This window comes from Pipra filicauda, unplaced genomic scaffold (assembly GCF_003945595.2).
Source record: "Pipra filicauda isolate LSUMZ 115617 unplaced genomic scaffold, ASM394559v2 scaffold548_size709544_pilon, whole genome shotgun sequence".
NCBI lineage: Eukaryota > Metazoa > Chordata > Aves > Passeriformes > Pipridae > Pipra > Pipra filicauda.
In genome coordinates this window covers 431,753-448,328 of record NW_024104696.1, presented here as the reverse complement: position 1 = coordinate 448,328, position 16,576 = coordinate 431,753, and the positions used below count along the sequence as shown (strand labels likewise).

Here is a 16,576-nt window from a genome sequence, read left to right as displayed (position 1 = left end):
TGCTGGGCAACAGCTGCCACAGCCAGCACGCATTTGCTTTTGGAAGCAGGTTGCTAATTGGGAAGTCTGTGCTGGCAACTTGCTCTGGAACGTTTTTTTAAGGCCTAAAAAGGGAAGGCTTGGAGGAGAGGGAAGTAAAAAGGGCCTTCCCTGAGGCCTGAAAGTGCTTCACACCTCCAGGGATCTGTGCTTGAGGCTCTGAGAGCTGCAGAAATCCCCTGACAGGACCCCTGTGACCACACCTGGCACTTTAAAGTCCCTCCAAAGGCAAATCCTGCCCAGCAGCTGCTCCTGGGATTCTCCAAGCAGAGCAAGGGGAGCACTGCTGGGAGACAGGGAACAGCCCAGCACCCCAATTTCACACCCAGGGCACCTGTCACGGGTGGTTTCACGTGGGGGAAGGTCCTGGACAAAAAAGTAATTCAGAACTGAATTTTAAGTGTGAAATGCCTTAAAGAGCCGTGGGTCTGAGGAGAAGGAGCAGCTCAGCCTGGTACAGCAGCACCAGCCCGGGATATTCCAAAGGATCATTCCAACCCACTCGACCCATCCCTGGCTTTTCCTCTAAGCAAAGGAGGGAAAAGTTTAAATCCAGCCCTGCAGACAGCAGCATTCCATCAGCAGGAGCCCGTTCCTGAGGGAAACGGGACAAAGTGACTCCTCAGGAAATATCTGGGGCTCCAGCCCTGCTGAGCAGCACCTCCCAAAAACCCTTCCAGGGCTCCGGGGATCCTGCCCCGTGCCCGGGACAAGGGGCCATGGAAACAACGGCCCCCGGGCAGTGGGAACGGAGCTATTTTTAAAGGGCTCACTTATGGGATGCCAATTTCCTGAAGCTGCTTGGAAAAATGGATTTAAAGTGTACAAACACCAATGGAACACGCTGTGCTCCAGCAGCAGCTCCTTCTCCCAGGGATGCACCAGGGATGAGTTTGAGTTTCCAACCTCCCCCCCGTCCGAAAAATCACCTTTTCCTCCCTTTCAGAGGGCAAAACAGCAACCAAACAAGTCTGTGTGGCCGCAGGAAAAGATGGTTGTGAAGTTTTATTCTTTAAAAAACCCTCCAGTTTTAGCAAATGCCTCCAGCTGTTCCGAAGAGATCAAACCAGGGCCAAGCCCATTCCCTGCCCCGGGGACGCTGAGGTTTAACACAATTAGATCAGCAACACGAGATCTTTTATATCCCTGACAGCCTCCCAAAAATTGCAGGAATTTTAAAATCTACACCAGCTTAACAACTGCTTGGAACAGGAAGAGGAGGTGAAAGAGGATCCACCTGAATTCCTTACACTGTAAATACCAGAGTGGAGCACAGATGGGATGCTGAGGTTTGGAATTCCTGGAGTGCCATCACAAAAGGGAGCAGGAATTTGCTTTGCAATGTTCTGAGGAGCAGCTGAAGGCTGTGAAGCACAGCTATTCCACGGGCTGCTCCCACAATCCTGCTCCAGCAGAACAACATCAAAACGGGCTGTTCACTTCAAATCACTTAAAAACACCACAGGAAAAAAAATAATCCTGATAAATCATCCACGCTTCTAAATGAATAAAGGGGGATCCTCCCCCTTTCCTTCCAGCTGGGAGAAGTTCACCTTGTTCTGCCACCACGGAAAACAGGGAAAGAAAAAACACAGTGTCCCAAGGAAGGATCTGGAATCAAGGTTATAGTTTTGGTTCAACTGTGGCTGTTTCTCCTGGGATAAGTTTTCACCTCAAAGCAACTTCTGAGGTTATTTCAATGTGCTTTCATGTTACACAAGCGCCCTACATTTTCCAGGGAGTATCAGCAGTTTTATACAGCCAATTAGTTAAAAAATTAAATGCCACAATGACCCCTGGGAAACAGGGAGCTCTTGATCTATCAATGATTACCAGGCCAGGGCAGCATCACTCCTGCAGGACACAAATCACCAATAAAGGGGCCTTCACGGAACTGCAGGAACTGGGCAAGAATTGGGAGCATTAAAAGCTGCTCCTAAACAACAGAGAGGTGAGTGAGAGCCCTGCCTGGCACAAAAAAAAAATCAGAATCACAGGATAATTGATGCTGGAAAAGCCCTCCAAGGTCACAGAGACCCCCCTGTGCCCGATGCCCACCTTGTCCCCCAGCCCTGAGTGCCACCTCCAGTCCTTCCTCGGGCACCTCCAGGGGTGGGGACTCCAAACCCCCCTGGGCAGCCCCTTCCAAGGCCTGACCACCCTTTCCATGAGGAAATTCCTCCTGGTGTCCAACCTGGACCTCCCCTGGCACCACTTGAGGCCGTTCCCTCTCGTCCTGTTGTTCCCTGGGAGCAGAGCCTGACCCCCCTCTGCCTCCCCAATCCTGCCAGGTCCCCCCTGAGCCCTTCTGAGCCCCCTGGGCTGGGGAGATGCTTCCACACTTCCACAGAAACCTGCCTCTGGGTGAACAGGGATCTGCTGGGAGAGCTGGCCCGAGCCTTTCCCTTTCAGAGCTCTCCGGCCAAACGCGACAATAGAACACCCTCGAGGAGTTCTCCTTCTGTCCGGGTTTTCTCCTGGTTTCCTCCCGGATTCCTCACGTTTTGGATTCCACTCTGGGTGCCTGTGACTCCCAGCAGCTCCAGGGGATCCCACCACATCCGTCCCCTCGTGGAGGACACGCCAAGAGCACAAAGTGGGGCGAAGTGACGCACGAGGGACACGGAGGGGACGGGTTTCTTTTGGGAAAGTGAGGCAGGAGGAAGCGCTGCCGAATCCCTGCCAGGGCTGGGGAAAGGACCAACCCTCACACAGCCACGTCCAGCCCCGAGAGCAGCTGCTAATGAGTCTGTCACTAATTACTCAGCTCGGGATGAGGAGTTCCAGGCTCGGTGCTCTGCTGCTCCTCAGCAGCCGGAGCACACGCAGCAGGTCCGGCTGCCAGGGACACACTGCCCTCTCTTGGAGACTCCAAATCCAGCCCCAGGGAAGGACTGAGGACCAACACGCTGCTGGGATCTCCTAAAAAAGTGATTCCTGCCCCAGTCGGAGCCAACAGGGAACTCTGGCCATGCTGCCCTGCCTGGTCACTCCTGTGAGGAGGGAATGGGACACCTCTGGAAGAGCTGCTCCTGAGGTAGGTCAGCTGCACTGACAACCTTGAAGGTACCTTTGTATCATCCTACCAAAGCTTCCATGGTTTTGAGCCTGCAGCTGCAGATCAGCTGATGCACAGCACAGCAGGGCCTGCCTGGGAGGACACTGAGCCATCTGAGGAGTGGTGACACTGTGACATCCCAGAGGGGGGGGGGGTTGGAAGGGACCTTAAAGATCAGCCAGTTCCAAATCACGTGATAACAGGAAAAATAATGTAATTCAGAAAAACCATTCCAGTGTACAGGCAGCAGCTCCACGTCCCGGGTGACCCACACCGGGGTGATTTTAGGCACCTGCCACCCCACCTTGGTCACCATCTCTCAGTGCAGGGACAGCTCACTGTCCCCTGGTGCCATGCACTGGCACTGCCCCATCCCTGGAAGTGTCCAAGGCCAGGCTGGACAGGGCTTGGAGTGACCTGGTCCATGGAAGGTGTCCCTGCCCATGGGAAAGGGGTGGGACTGCAGGGGCTTTAAGGTCCCTTCCAACCCAAATTCTGTGATTCCACAACCCCCCTGGCTGGGGAATGGGGGTTCAAAGGTGGGGAACACCAGCTGTGGGTGCTCTGTGTGTGCTGCTGACACGTACCTGGGCAGGTGGGCACACTCCTCCAGCACAGGCAGGGGCACTCGCTGCCTTGGGCAAAGGACAGATCTCCTAAAAAAGGAAATGGAGAGAGTTCTCAGCACTTAAAGGGCTCTTGAAGGGATCTCCAGCTCCTCCAAACCCCAGGTTTGATCCCAGCAGCTGAAGCACCTCACGCCTTTTCCCCATTCCCCTTTTCCCGGAGGCAGCCGGAGCACCCCTGAGGCTGCAAAGCCCCTCCTGACCCCGACACACACACAGGCTCTGGTTTGTCCCTGCTGCAAACCAGGCCAGGCCATTCCAGAGCTCCCTAAAGCCACCAGTGACACGAGGGATGTCAGTGAGGAGCAGCTGGAGCCAGGATGGCCGGGCAGCTCCCGGGCTGCCACCTCCGTGCAGTTCCACATCCCAGTCTGAAGATGGCTCCATTGGAACAAGGGATGCCATCCCCTCCTGCCTCCCCAGGCACAGGGAAAAACAGCATCAGGCACACAGAGAACGGAGAAATATTCCAGATGCCTCGTCAGCCATCAATCACATGGGATCTGTCACAGGCTGACAGCAACGCTGCTCCAGAGGCATGGCAGCAGCTCCATCCGTGCCTCAGATATTCCTGAGGCTGAGAGATGGAAGCTACAACAAAAGAAAGCAGAGAAAAATAGCCTGAGCAACTAATGGAAGTCAGAGACACAAAGAATGACAAAGATTTAACTAAAGAAAGGGAAGAGGAAGGCAGAGCTGCAGCATTTCATTTTCTGTTCCTCCCCACAACGAGCCAATTAAGAAGCCCACACACTAAATTAATTCCAGTTCCAGGGGAGCTGGAAATACAGGCAGTCAGAACCACTATTTAGGTTAGGAAAATTGCTGCATTATATTCCTTTGTCAGGTGGCAGAGAACGACATCTGCAAGGGAAAGTGCAGGATGGGGACCCAGCACACCAGAACCAGAAGGAAACCAAGGAAATCTCAGGGAGGGGTTGGCTGCAGCCCCACCAACACAAGTGGATGTGCAAAGATCCCGGTGTTTTCCCCACATCCTGAGTGCAGCTACAGCCCTAACACTGCCCTCAACAGGTTTTACACCTCAACAGTTCCTCGTGTTGTTTTAAGCACAACTTGGGGCCAGGACCCGGTCCCAGAGCTCCGATTCCCTGACAAACCTTCCTTCAGGAACCTTCCCAACGCTTCATTTGTCCCTTGGAAAACACCTCTGATAAAACCCAGCTCCACCGACGTCAGCAGAGGTTTGTCACTGACCCGAGGGTAAATATCCTGCTGGGATATCTGGGGTTGTGTTTCCACTGCCTCGTGTCCCAGGCTCCAGAGCCGACGTTGGGATTCGATTCCCGGTGCCAGGCGAGTCCCCTCAGCTGTGCCAGCAGCCAGACAGCCCCTGCAAGGCTGGGAGACCCTCAGCTGTGCCAGCAGCCAGACAGCCCCTGCAAGGCTGGGAGACCCTGGGGAAAACCCTCAGCATTGGAAGAGAAACACCTGACCCACGTCACAACCCAAACAGGTTAAACCACACAGGGAGGGGAGAAATGTCGCTATTTGAGCTCTTCTCAAGCTTGGGTTTCCCTCAGGGCTGACAAAGCCCACCAGGTAACCCCAGCTGGTGCTGCAGGAGGCCGCAGGGCACTGCCAGGGCCACTCAGCCCCTTTGCATGGCAACAGCACCAAACCAGCTGCTGCCAGCTGGGCCAGGAGCCTCTTCCAGGGGGAGCTGCTCCCTGTGTAATCATTAACAGCAAAACCCACCCCGGAGAGCAGTGCTGGGAGCCAGCAGAGCCCTTCCAGTCACCAGGAAGAGCGGGATGTTTGCTTGTTCCTGTTATGGCTCCGCCGTGGTTCCCCTGCCGAGGGGCCGGCGGGGCAGGAAGAGGGAGCTGGGAGCTGGGAACACTCATCCCTGGGCTCCCCCAGGCTCTGGGAGCTGGGAACACTCATCCCTGGGCTCCCCCAGGCTCTGGGAGCTGGGAACACTCATCCCTGGGCTCCCCCAGGCTCTGGGAGCTGGGAACACTCATCCCTGGGCTCCCCCAGGCTCTGGGAGCTGGGAACACTCATCCCTGGGCTCCCCCAGGCTCTGGGAGCTGCAGGCAGAGGGCTCAGCTGTGCTCACGCTGCTGCTGCCACAGAGGAGGGCGAGCAGAGCCTGGATTGGAACCGTGTCCCCTCCATCCCCTGCCCAGGGGGGGCAAAAAACCCCCCCAGGGGCACCTGGAGGAGCCTCTGCGGTGAGAGAGCCACAGCCCTGGGAGCCCTGTCAGAGCTGGGGTGCCCAGAGAGGCGGATGGAGGCACCCCTGCCCTGGCAGGAGGTCCCAGGTGTGCCCTGACACAGGGCAGGCTGCAGGGACAGGGATGGCACCGCCGGGAATCCGAGGAGGGGAAGGGCCTGGAGGGGCCTCCTGAGGAGCAGCTGAGGGCAATCCAGGGATTGTTCAGCTGGAGCAGAGGAGTCTGAGGGGAGACTCATGGGGGGTCTGCAGGTTCCTCCCGAGGGGCAGCTCTGATCTCTGTGCTCTGGGACCCAAGGGAACTGCTGGAGCTGTGCCAGGGCAGGGTCAGGGATATCAGGGAAAGACTCTTCCCCCAGAGGCTGGTTGGGCACTGACCAGGCTCCCAAGGGCAGTGGGCACAGCCCCAAGGCTGCCAGAGCTCCAGGAGGGTTTGGATGATCCTCTGGGGCACAGGGTGGGATTGCTGGGGTGTCTGTGCAGGGCCAGGAGTTGGACTGGATGGTCCTTGTGGGTCCCTTCCAGCTCAGGATATTCCACGATTCTATTCTACAATTCCACCTGCAGCTCCTGAGGGCCCTGACCTGGCTGTCACAAACACAGACACCACCAAGGCAACACGGAAAACATCCAGTCCTGTCGCCCTTCCCAAGGAATCTGCAGCGATCAGACACCCACCAGACTCCCTCAGTTCCCTGAGGCATCAATCCCACCAGCCCTGCAACAGAGAGGGGTTTGTTCCCTCTCCTCTCAACCCTCTCTCTGGGCTGGAATCCAGAGGCAACTGCTGAGAGCAAAACCCCTCAGCTGCCAGGCAGGCACAGGATTCCCAGACCCTCCATCCAGGAGGGGTTTGGATGATCCACCTCATCCCCCTCCCTGGAGCTGGAGCGTGGGGAGAGCTGCTGCACCCTCAGCCTGAGGAGAGGACACGGGGAACCAAACACAGCCCAGCCAGACTGCTCTGAGTTCATACAAACTGGGGGGGCTCTTTGACACCACACACACACAGACCCCACGGATGAGCATGGAAAAAGTGCCACCTGTGCCATCCTCACTCAGCCTCTCCTTGGAGCACCTTCAGCACTTCGCTCCCCCCGCCCACAAACCCCCGTTAGATAAAGCCGGTGCTCCAAAGGCAGGCTCTGAGCACACTCGAGTGTAAATAACCACTCCCAGAGCCCAAAGGCAGCAGCAGCAGCAGCAGCCCAGCCACGCCCGGGCTCCCTCCCCGAGGCTGAAGCATGGATGTGTCCCAGCCCCAGGCCCTGGACCCAGCCAGGAGACAACTCTGCAGAGCCAAACTCGCCTGCAGGACTCACTGCCTGTCCCTGAGCACAAGGACACAACCCCAGGGGACACGGCCCAGCACCACCCCTGCCCAGCTGAGCCCGGGCAGTGCTCTGCCCACACAGCCTCCCACGCTGGGATAAACCAGGAACATCGCCAGGGATTCCCACCACAACACCGGGGGGGGGTTCTTTGGGGTTTAACGGAGCCTTTTCCTGCCTGTTCCGAACCCTCAGCCCTGGATTTACACCCTCACGTGATGGAATGTTACAGCCCAGGGTCACAGACACCTTTCATGAAAACCACGCTGAGAATCACAGGATGGGTTGGGTTGGAAGGAGCCCATCCAGTCCCACCCCTGCCACGGGCAGGGACACCTCCCACCAGCCCAGGATGCTCCAAGCCCCGTCCAACCTGGCCTGGGACACCTCCAGGGCTGGGGCAGCCACAGCTGCTCTGGGCACCCTGTGCCAGGGCAGAGTCCCCCTCGCTCCGAGCAGGGACGAAGGCTCAGCTGCACCACAGACCTGCCAAGAGAGGAGCAGCAGCCACTGCAGGTGGAAAACTGAAAAACCTTTGAACTGCACAAAAAGCTGCTCCTGACGAGGTCCCATCAGCGCCACAGAAGCCACTCAAGGGTATTTATAGCCCTGGATTAGAGCGGGATCCGCTGGGAATCCTGTTGTGCAGGGAACTGAGCAAATCCCCGTGCCTGGAGAGGTGTGAGGGTGACAGAGGGGACGGATTTGCGGGCTCTCCCTCCCCAACCCATCCTTTCCCAGAACACTCACACAGCTCACAGAGCCTCAGGGGCCACGTCTGCCAGCAAGCTCTGCTCCCGGAATTCCTCACCATTCCCACTTCCTTCGGGCTGAGGGAAAGGCACCCAGGCACCAGGGACAGGGATTAAACCATGGAGAGGCTTCACCTGCTCCTTTGCTTTCTACTCCAGCTCCACAGGAACCCTTTGAATCAGGGTGCTGATAAGGGTAATGGCATTATCCTGGAAGGAACGTCTATGGAGCAAGAGCACTGCTAACCTTCATCATCCTCTACCTCATTTCAACAAAAATAACCACTGCTGGTAAAAATGGCTTTTTAACTAATCCCACTGAAGGTTATGCAGCCACACAGCCCCCGGGGTGAAGAGCTCAGTAACAAATGAAAGGGTTATTTTACCCAAAAAAACCCGGTAAAATAACCAACTTTGAGAATTCCACAATTTCTGAACAGCCAGCACGTGGAAGAGGGAATACTCCTGGTGGGATGGAACCTGTGAGAGCGTTCGGCAGAAGAGGCAGATGTGGACAAAAGCCTTTCAAACGCTGTTCTGGGATGAAGTGGAACGTGGCCAAGCCCAGCCTCCCTCCCACCCAGCCATTATATTTTACTTTAATCACCAGCCCAGAACCCGATCCAGGGGCACCAGCACTCGGATCAGCTCGATACAATCCGTCCCCACAGGAATCCAAACCCGTAATTACAGCAGCCTGCACATGGAAAACACGCAGGAGGGGAGGTTTATTCATGCAGGGGATGAGAGTTCCGAGGACGAGGCGACTGCACCGGGGGAGAGCGGATAAAAACGCACAAAGTTAACGGATCTGGGGGGTTCTGAAAAGAAACCCAGCTGCACCAAAGGCTTCTTAAACTACAGGAAAAGTGCCTGGGCCCGGGAGAACTTTGTACCTGGAATGCCTGGGGAGCACTGGGCAGGATCCCGAGGGCTGGAATCCAGGGAAGCAGTGACCCCTGGCTTGGGTGTGAACCCATTTCCTCCCTCCCCCGGGTCACTCTGTCGAGCCTCACAAAAACTTCCTGTCCCTCCACCGACCTTCCTGACCCTGGGGACGTTCCCATCTCCCCCCAGGCTGATGGAATTGGGAACCAGAACCTCCCTCTGAGCACTGGAACTGAGGGGTTTCCCTCAGACGGGGCCGGATTTCCCTCCCAAAGCCCCTCTCCCAGCCCTTATCCCCGCAGGGAGCGCGAGGTGGGGACTCTCCCAAGCTCCAGCTGAGCCACAGAAACTTTGGATTTGAGTGTGGTTTTTTTTTCCCCCTCTGTGCAGCACGAGGGGAGATGCAACAATACATCTCCTCTGGTAGCTGACAACCCTCTTCTATTTCGGGAATGCTCATCTGCAGGTGGAATTGGATTTATGTTCCCATGACTGACAACACAACTCGCTCCATCCCAGCCTATGGCAGCTCCTGCTATTTTCAGCACTCTGCCTCTCCAGTATTATTCCAGAGGTGAGAACTATTTCCAGATAACACCAGAGCAGCGTTTTTCACACTTCAAAAAAAAAAAAAAAAAATTAAAAAAAAAAAAAGCATAGATCTTTAAGTTTTGCCAGAGGGTGAAGAACCCCATGCAGCAGAGCCGAGGTCTGCCGGCATCCAGGAGCTTTCCTTTCACCCATGGAGTGAAAGGAAATTAAAAGTGGAATTAAAGTCCCTGTTGGAACGGGCAGAACAGTCCTAACCTGGGCTGCCACAAAGATATCCCTCAGCAGCAAGCAGGGAAGCACCCACTCCCTCTATCCAGTCCTCCAGAAGTCCCAGCTACAGCCAGTCCATGAGGGAATTGTCCACAGAAACAGCCCCAAACCCACAGGAACACAGAGCTGTGCTGGAACACCGAGCTGGGATCACAGGTACTCCTGAAAACTGCCCCAGCTGGAGCGTGGAATTCTGATTTTCACACAGAGGCACCACAAAGGCTCCCCACAAACAGGGGGAGCAGGCGGTTCTTGTTTCCAAGGAAGAGTTAACGGCTCCTTTGGAGCCTCTGGAAAGGGTCAGCCCAGATCCCTGGGAAGAAAAGCCCAGGGTGGGATAAGGAATGCTAACCAGCTAATTAGCAATCAGGGAAAGAGGAGTTCTGTGATCAGGGAGATCCTTCACTCCTTTGTGCTCAGCTCTGACCACACAGCCAGAGCTGCTCCGGGTCCCAGAGCCTCTACTGCTCCCCACAGCTCCTGCCACCACCCCCCAAGGCTGTTCCCAGGTCAGCAACTGTTCCAGCCCCGTGTCTTCCCAGGGCCTGGAAGGAACAACGCCTGGATAAATGAGATTCCAGTCCAGTCGTCCCCAGCTGCAGCTCACACGGAGTTCTGGAGCGAGGCCTTCCTTGGCCTCCTCCAGCTCAATCCTCGTGCCCACAGGGCTGCAGGGAAACAATCCCTTCTCCCAAGCCCCGGGCTGCTGGCCCAGAGTAGGTGTTGCCCCATGACTAATGGCTGGCCACCAACCAGTTCCGCCGGCATTGGCATTCCGGTGCCGCCGCTTCCAACGGCTCCCGCTGGATCCGGGCTGGCAAATGTGAGACCCTGGATTTCACCTCGGTGCCCAGCACTGAGAACACCCCAGATGGTTCTGTCCCTGGCCCTGCAGAGAGGAGCTGCAGTAGGTCAGTCCCAGAGCGCTGCCAGAGGAACCTCTGGCACTGCCCCTCTGCTGGGGACAGCAGGACAAATGGGGGGGGTTGTCACCTTTCCAAGAGAGGCTTTTGCAGTGAGACCCTTTGGACACTTGACCAGGCACGGGGTGGTCTGTGGACTCACCAAACCGGAATTCACAGAACTCTTCTCCAGAGGAAAGACCTCCCAGGTCGGGTCCAACCTGTGATTGATCCCCACCTTGTCTCCCAGCCCAGAGCACTGAGTGCCACGTCCAGCTGTTTCTGCTGATGGACAGACACTCGTGGTCTGGAAAATCATGGAATGGTTTGGGTTGGAAGGACCTTAAAGCCCATCCAGTGCCACCCCCTGCGTGGGCAGGGACACCTCCCACCAGCCCAGGCTGCTCCGAGCCCCGTCCAACCTGGATTGAGCACTTCCAGGGAACACCTGGCACTTGCAGGCAAAGCAGCACAGGGATTTAAATGGGAAGGAAAAACACGGAGAGGGGTCAGTTCACGATGAAGAATTTGACTCCCTGAATATTCCCCCATTTCTGAGCGACAGTTCCGGTACCTCGGCACCAAACGAGGTCCCTCCCCACGGAGCAGCTTCACACACACTCCCCAAACCCCCCTTCCACATCCTGCCACTCCATGTTCCCTCACAGGGATGGAAGCCGACGGATCAGGACCAACACCACAACCCACGGGACGGGAATGCCGACGATTAACTGGGACCAGCTGCCCCCAAACCCGCCTGGCACCGGCGGAATTCCCTGGGATGCGCTCCTGCCTCGCAGGAAAAATGGTTCCCAACACTCTGCCCGAGACACAAGGAGTGGGAAGCTCCTTGGAAGCGCTGCCAGACCCTGTGGATCACTGGGAACACGTTACCTGGAGCTCCCTGCTCAGACACACCCGTGGCCAGAACTGAGATCCCACTTCCCGACACAGCTCCAGCGCTGGAGGCACAGTGGTCACAGCTCTCAGCCTCAACTGAAGGTCCAAAAGGAAAGGAAGAGCCCCTCAGGCCCTTTTTTCCCTTTCCAACAGAAAAGCTGCACCGTTAACACTTAATTCCCAACCTTGGTGTTTGGGAATTGCACACAATTCCCAGCGAGGGCTGGGAGGAGGAGCCGGGACACGTCACAATTTATGGAGCATAAACACCGAGCCCTTGCCAGCACAAAAAAAAAAAGAGAAGTGACCCTCAGAGTGGAGGAAACGAAAATACCCCCGAGGAACCTCCCAGGAGCAGCTCCAGCAGCACGTCCAGAGAAATCCCGGCGCAGATCCCGAGCTCGGGACGAGCTGCCGAGGGTTAAACCCCACGAGGAGATCTCGGGCGTTTTTCTAACAGCAGATGAGGCAGAAATGGACAAAATGCCTTCAGGGCTCAAAAAAACCAACAAAAAACCCAACCCAAACTATTCTATAGATTTAAAAATAGATCCCTTTTTTTTTTCCCCTCCGAAGGGGATAAGTTGGGAATGAAACAAAAAGCTTTTTGGAGAAGGCTGGGGGAACGTCAGTCCCTGGAGCTGAGGGGAGGTGGCAGCTCCCTGAGGGGGACTGGGAGGTGTCAGAGGAGGGGGGGAAGGTCCTTCCAGCACCCCCAGACCCACAGCCCCCACCCCTGGCACCAGGCCAGGGCCCCTTTTCCTGCTCCCACGTTCCCATTAGGAGCGAGATATTTTTAAAATCACTCTTAGGTGGTTGTTTTATAGTTTTTTTCCCCCCTTTTTTTTTTCTGTGGAATGAAAACAGGACAAAGCAGGAGCGATTGAGGTTTCTCAGCTTTCACAGCTTCTCAGAAACCCACTAAAAACCCACCTTTAAGCACAAATTCGGAAATATTTTCAGTGGGACAGACCCAACACAGGCTGAAGCACAATAAAACTACTTTAAAACTTCACCTTGCCTGTTAGAAGGGGGGGGGGAAACACGCAATAAATTATGAAAAAGCACAAGCCTTAACTAAATTTCCTGTTTTGTGCCTCGGCATTAACACCGTGCCCGAATTTCCTCCCTTTTTTTTGGTCCTTAACGTCACAGCCAATCCCTGCCCACCCATCCCACAAAAACTGAACCCAGGACTCAGGGAGAGAACTCCGAGCTGGAGCTATCAGCTGAATTCACAGCTCCCTCCCAGGAAAAATCCGGCCCCTCCACCCCTTCAAAGGGAGATTAAAAGGAGGAGATTAAACATCCCCTCAGCACCCAACAGCAAGAATTAACTGAATCAAACAGATTCGGCACCGGGACCGCTTTTAGTTGGTTTGTTTGGGGTTTTTTTTAACTAATTCCTGGCTCTTCAGGTGCTCTGGGGGAGCAGCAGGAAGGAGGAGAGCAGCAGGATTGCACAACACAAAGGACATTTTAAATAAACGCTTTTGGGTTGGCTGGGGGGGGGATTTACAGCCCAGGAACTCGAGCTGAGCCCTGAGCTGAGTTTCACTTTCACAAACCCCAAATGCCAACGTGCTGTGTGGCACAATGGCCCGTTTGTCCCGGGATTTCCACGGAGGGCCTCTTGGCAGAACCCAGCAGCAGATGATAACGGGGCACCAAGAGCAAGGGCTGGCTCTTCCACTCCTCTGAATCCCGGGGATTTATTTTAAAACACAGACTTAAGTGGGTAAATCTGAGACAAACGTTTGTTGGGGGTTTTTTTTAAGGCACAGCTCTCTCCAGCTTTGTCCCTGTGTGCTCCTCACCGGGGACTGGAGTTGTATTTCCTTTCAGTTCTGTTCCCTTCCCAATTTCACTCCTTCTGACACCGTGCTGGGAAACCCAGAGGGGAGGAAGATAAAACCCCTGGCACCGGGTGGGAAGGACTGACAGACACCCACTGGCCAGAGACACCAGGATGCTACAACTGGGAAAGACTGCTGCTCCCTGGCTGAACCACTCCAGGAATTTCAGGGATACCTGAGCAGGCTTCCCCACCTCCAAGTTCACCTACTAGACCTCTGCACCAAGGCCAGGCTGGACAGGGCTTGGAGCAACCTGGAAGGTGTCCCTGCCCATGGCAGGGGACGGAACCGGATGAGCTTCAAGGCCCTTCCTACCCAAACCACTCCAAGATGGTCTCAATTCCTTTGGTTTCTCGGAAATGTGGGGAAAACCACATTGGATCTACCACAGCAGGTCCCTCACTTCACCTCCTGTCAGAGGTGCTGTATTTTATAGCCCCTTTCTCCCCCCTCACTCTCCCCTTCCCGGCTCAACAATCCCCAAACGATTACAAACTTCCACCCTGCTTTCCACGGGTTTGGGGTCACCCACCCCACTTCCCGTGGCACAGCAGGACTGCCAGGACTGCCAGCCCTCTCACCAGAGCCCTTGGAATCTCTTCCAGAGCCGCGTTGGGGGCTACAAACCCAAGACAACCAGACTACCCCACCTCCCCACCCCGAGCTCATCCCTTAGGCTGGAGAGGCACGGAAGCGACTTTGGAAGTGTCTGCTCCCACCACCTCCTCCCCAAGGCATCCAAGACAACTTCCCCAGCGGCCAAGAGGCTGCCTGGGAGCCCTCCCCAACCCAGAGCGTTCCCAGGGTGATTATTCCGGTGCTGGAGCTCCTCCAGCCCCGATCCTGGCGGGGCAGGGAGAGCCACGACCCCCCGGCACCGAGAGCAGCTCCCGGCAATAAAGTCAGCGTTCTCCAAAGGGCACCAGTGTTTAGCTCCTCTGGAGCCAAGTCCAGGGATAAGCAGCAGGTCCCGGAGCCAGGCACTCCCCTCGTTAGGCTAACGAGCTGCAGGGCATGACAACCTCGAGGCAGGGCCGTTATCTCCCCTGGCAGATAAGGAAATGGGGCAGGAAGGCTCGGGCTGGGCCGGCCCCCGGGGGAAGTGAGATGAGCAGGGGACAAACCTCCCAAAGCTCTGTGTCCCCGAGCCACAGGATCCTCTCCTGGCCGTGGAATGGTCCCTCTGGGCTGTCACACTCCTGGTGTGCTGCCATTCCCACTCCTTCAAAGCGGGATAAACCTCCCCAGGGCCCGTTAATGAAGCGACTCCAGTTAAACACCAAATCCAGGGATGAGACGGGCACAGGAGGAAAACTGGTACGGAAAACCAGGACTGTGTGAACCATCACAACCCCCAACCACACAGAAGAGCCATTTCCGTTCGTGTCACAGCCACAGATGGCAGGAGAGAACCTCTGGGGACAACAAACCCCACTCGACCACGCTGAGCCCACCTTCTGGCTGGGACAGAACGGGATAACTGGCACTGGGGAGCCACAGGACTTTGGTTTGTGGCCACGGAGCTGACCTGGGAGGCAAACCATCAGGGACCAGCTCATCTGCCTGCTGTCCCACACGGCAGGGACACACAGACCTGTGGAACCCCCCAGGGACGAGGGTCTGACCTCGGGGCTGCGGGGTTTGAGAAGCCACCCTGGTGTCTGAAAGGCAGCATGAGAAGAAAACCAAGAAATGACCTAAAACAACTCCAGTTTGCTTAGTCTCAGACTACAGATCAAGCTGCTGACTCCTGTGCTCCAGCACACACCAGCTCTTCTCCTGGCAGGGATCACCACCGTTGGACGTGCCGGGGTTGGTGCCACAGGAAGCCCACGGGTACAAACCACCCCAAAGGGGGGCATTTCCCAAAGAAAAACCCTTCAAAGCCACGGTTAGTTCTTACAAGCAGGAGGTGTCTCAGAGCAGACCCAGCTCTAGCACAGCTCATTCTGAGGCCACACCTGATGGCCCAGGGTGGAGGTGAATCCCCTTCACCTGCTCCAGGCACCGGGACACCTTCCAGTCCCTGCTTCCCTGCACTTCCCTGACTCCCAAAGGACACCCAGCTTTCCATCCCACAGCTCTGTTTGGAAGTCAGGAGAAGGAGACAGGTTTCTCCCTCTTTGTCTGCGGCACCCACCTCCTCTACACCTCACTAACACAAAACCCAGCTGCTGCAGCCACCCCTCCTTTATGTAACCCACACAATTCCCTGATGCCTCCCGAATCCTGCCTGGATCGGGCGGGATCCCATCGCTGCCCTTCGCCAGCCACGGGCTCCAACAGCTCCTGTCCCTCCTCTCCACACCAACCAACCCGCCCTCAACTCACACACAGAAAATAAACAAGTAAATTACGTGAGGTTGGACCTTCTGATGAGCTCCCAACCGCCCTTTTTTGACCCCAAACCAGGGTCCAGACCACTCACCGTTAAATCACCCAACTTCCCGAGCAGCTGGTGCTGAACCACCTCCCCCATGGGTTCCAACACCCAAAGACCCCCCATCACACTCCCACCCCACCCCTGGCTCCAGCCACCCCCCTCCACTGCCCCCCACCCACCTCCAGCCCCATCCCCCTGACCCCCTCACCCAAAAACCTGGGGAACCCCCCCACAACCCACCCCAGCCCCTCTTTGTGCCCCCCCCAAACATCCCCATGTCACCTCCTCTCATTGAACCTCGTGCTGGAAACCCCCCCCCAGTGCTGAGACCCCCCCTGGGACCCTCTCAGCTGCCCACCCCAAACCTGCCCCCTCTGCCAGGCCCCAGCGCCCCCAGGACCCTCCCGGCTCCCCCAGGACCCCCAAACCCCCAGCCCAGCCCCTGCCCGGGGGTTCCCCCTTCCCCAGCCCTTGTCCCCAAATCCCCCAACACCCCCCCCAAGCCCCCGCCAGCCCAGCTCGCCCCTCGCACCCCACGGTACCCCCAGTCCCCCTCCACCTGCCCAGACCCCCCCCAGACCCCAAGCACCCCCCGAGCCCCCCCGACCCCTTTACCGGGGCCCCCCGCCCTCCACCTCCTTCCCAGACCCCCCCCGGCCGCTCACCCCCATCCCCATCGCCCCCCTCGCCTCCCCTCCCCTCCCACCCCGCCCAGACCCCCCTCACACCCCCAAAACCCCCTCGCAACCCTCAACCCCCCCCGAGCCCCCTCGGGCTCCCCAGCCCAGCCCAGCCCAGCCCCGCCGCCCACCCCCCCGC

The 16,576-nt window shown here is 56.8% G+C and overlaps 1 protein-coding gene across 2 annotated transcripts in view; it reads right to left on the bottom strand.

Annotated features, from left to right (window-relative positions):
- GNG7 (G protein subunit gamma 7) overlaps positions 1-16,576 on the bottom strand; it is a 52,557-nt gene that overhangs the window by 35,760 nt on the left and 221 nt on the right. For both annotated transcript variants that reach the window (XM_027731017.2, XM_027731015.2), the window contains exon 2: positions 3,685-3,753. The gene's annotated coding sequence lies outside the window, so the exon portion shown is untranslated. The remainder of the gene's footprint in view (positions 1-3,684; positions 3,754-16,576) is intronic.